This window comes from Durio zibethinus, chromosome 21 (assembly GCF_047325235.1).
Source record: "Durio zibethinus cultivar Kanyao isolate XHJ-2024 chromosome 21, ASM4732523v1, whole genome shotgun sequence".
Lineage (NCBI taxonomy): Eukaryota > Viridiplantae > Streptophyta > Magnoliopsida > Malvales > Malvaceae > Durio > Durio zibethinus.
This window is the reverse complement of record NC_143182.1, coordinates 12,190,925-12,193,929: the sequence shown is the minus strand read 5'-3', so window position 1 is coordinate 12,193,929 and position 3,005 is coordinate 12,190,925. Positions and strand designations below refer to the sequence as shown.

General features: G+C 37.0%; 1 pseudogene; it reads right to left on the bottom strand.

Annotated features, from left to right (window-relative positions):
- Window positions 1–251: 251 nt before the first annotated feature.
- On the bottom strand, window positions 252–2,290 carry LOC149512906 (pentatricopeptide repeat-containing protein At3g22150, chloroplastic pseudogene; annotated as a pseudogene).
- Window positions 2,291–3,005: the final 715 nt, after the last annotated feature.

The following is a 3,005-nucleotide window of genomic DNA, read 5'->3' as shown; positions in this document are numbered from 1 at the left end:
CCTGTTATAAAGCTAGACAATTAAGATTTCATTTTCATGACTTGACCAGCTTAAAATCTAAACCAACTCACACTCCAATGCAAGTCAAACACCATGTCAAGGGATTCTGCCAGCAGAGACTGACAACCTGCACAAACAAACAGAGACTAACTTGCTTCAAAAATCTTAGCCAGATATCAACAAAGCTCCAAATTTTAAAATAGACAGAAAGATCTTAAAATATGTAAGATCCTTAAAACATACTCAAATGAAGTAGCCACACAAAAGTCAAGCCACTTGCCTGTATCTAGAGCAAAATATCTTCGTCTCCCATTTGTAGCCCCAAGGTGATATCATAACCCGCAAGTTACCCTCGTCACTAATCAATTCAGAAATCCCAGGGAAACAGGAATTCTGCAAAGGATTTATAATAATCAACATCTTTCATCACCTTGCACAGTCCTTCTAATAATTCATATATCTCATCAGATTCGGGGTGTTCTTGATCATTAGAAGCAAAATAGTTTACACAACCTGCAACCTGAATCCAACTACGTCATTTCTTTCCTCACTCTGGCAACATTTTCCCAGTTCCCTTCCTCTGCATATATATTTGAGAGCAAAACGTGACAGCCTGTCATGCTATTTCCTGTATCCATTTGAAGCAACTTCTTCGCCACAACTTGACCCAAGTCAAAGTTTTGGTGAAGTTTGCAAGCTGCAAGAAGTGTTCCCCAAATCTCCAAGGAATTACCCTCTTCTCCTAATTTTTCAACAAACTCATAGGCTTCAACCACCCTTCCAACCTTCCCTAGCATGTCAGCAACACACAGTAATGCTCAGTTGAGGTTTGGATGTTAAACTCTCTCTCCATTGACTTAAATAGATGAAGGCCCTCATCAACCATTCCGGTATAACCACAAGCTGACAAGACTGCAACAAAGGTACTGCCATCAGGCTGAATGCTAGATGCCTGCATTGAGCGAAACAAAGAGAGTGCCCTCTCACCCATTCCATGTTGACCATAACCCAATATCACGGTGGTGTACGTGACAGAACTTTTCTCAGGGACATTAAAAAACATGTTTTCAGCAAGTTTAAGAGCACCAGATTTGGAATACATGTCAACTAAAGCAGTGCCTACAAAGACATTTGCATCCAACAAATTACGAACAGAAAATCCACGAAGTTGCTTACCTAAATCTATACTTCCCATTAGACTACAAGCTGGGAGAACTGATACCAGTGTCACAGCATTGGGCATTACATTTTGCCGAAGCATTTGTCTAAACACAACAATTGCTTCTTCAATCAGGCCATTCTGTGCAAGACCAGCAATCATAGCAGTCCACGTGGATTGATCTCTATTGCTAGAATTGCTTTTTTCAAAAGGTAGCTGTGAATTCCTAATCAAGCCAGATTTAGCATACATGTCTATAATGTAACTGTCCATCCCCTCAAATTGAATGCCATGCCTAAGAAGATAAGCATGGGTCTGCTTTCCAGTTTCCTGGTTTCTAAGATTTGATGCTGCTGAAAGAAGAGAAGTTACGGTCACAGTATCAACCAAAAAGCCTTGCTTCTGCATCTCATGTACAAGTAACAACCCTTCCTCATCCAACCCATTTTGTACAAAAGCAGAAACCATGGTATTCCAAGAGATTACATCTCTTTCAGGCATCTTATCAAATACTTCGAATGATGTGTGGATTGAATTGCACCTGGAATACATAACAAGTAGTGCATTGGCTACGATAACTGGCAATTTGCATAACTTCTTACTTATATAGGCATGTAGCTGCTGCGCCAAGTACAACTGCTGCAACTGCGAAACTGCACTTAATACAGAAAGAAAAGTGACATCATCAAAAACAGTTTCCGATTCCATAGCTTGAAGAAAAAGCTTAATTCCTTCAACTGGAGAATTGTTTGGAAGATACCCTCCAATCATAGTGCTCCAAATCTCTATATTTCTCTCCGAGCAACAGTCAAAAATCTTCCCGGAAAAATCAAGGCAACCAAGCTCTGCAAACATTAAAATCACCGAATTAATAACAAACAAGTCATCAACACAGTCACTACCCAACTTGAGAAGCATCCCATAAAGAACTTCAGCATTATTATAATCCTCTAAACCGGATAAAGCTGGGAAAATATTAACAAAACTGACTGCACTAAGTCTTATCCCCGTTTTCATCATATTCCTAAACACCACAACTGCTTCCAAATATCTCTCTGTCTTTACATGCTACGAAATCATAGTATTCCATGCGACCACATCTCTCTTACGCATCATATTAAATACTTTACATACCAAATGATCGGGACAAATATGTCATTGCTGCAATGTTGTTTTTTATGAGTGGGTTTGGTAAGTACTTTAACACGAACGTAGAAGATATTTTGATTGTTAATTTTTTATTAAAATATTTTATACTTATTTAATTTAATTTTTGTGTAGATTCACATTTCATTCATTTGGATGATTTTGTCACAATTTTTAGATCAGACAAAGCAATTGATCAGAAAATTGAAACAGTAACTGATGCTTGAATCATTTAATACTAATAAGAATGTTGACTTTGGCTATCATGAGAATGATTCCAACACTAATCATGAGAATAAAGAAGTTGAAGGTTCAACTTGTATGGCAATCTAACTATGACTAGAACGTTGTGAGGCAAGAAGCGTTTTAAAAGCGAGATGGATTAGATTATTTGATCAAGCAAATAGGCAATATCAATGCTACATATTGTGAGGCAACAAACGAAATCAAAAGCATTTCATTTATTTTCAAGAAAGAAGCCAAGAGTAATAATAGGCAAATGTCACTTTTCAATGAAATAATGTAATTAGATGGTTTCTCTCGAGATGAAATATTTTATGCTGGTGAGTATATCTCGAGAGATACTTATAAAATTTATGTATTTTTCGTATTACCACATGAATATAGAAATAATTACATACGAAAATAATTGTATAAACGTAATGCTTATTGACCATCATTTAACTTTTCTCCTCTATGA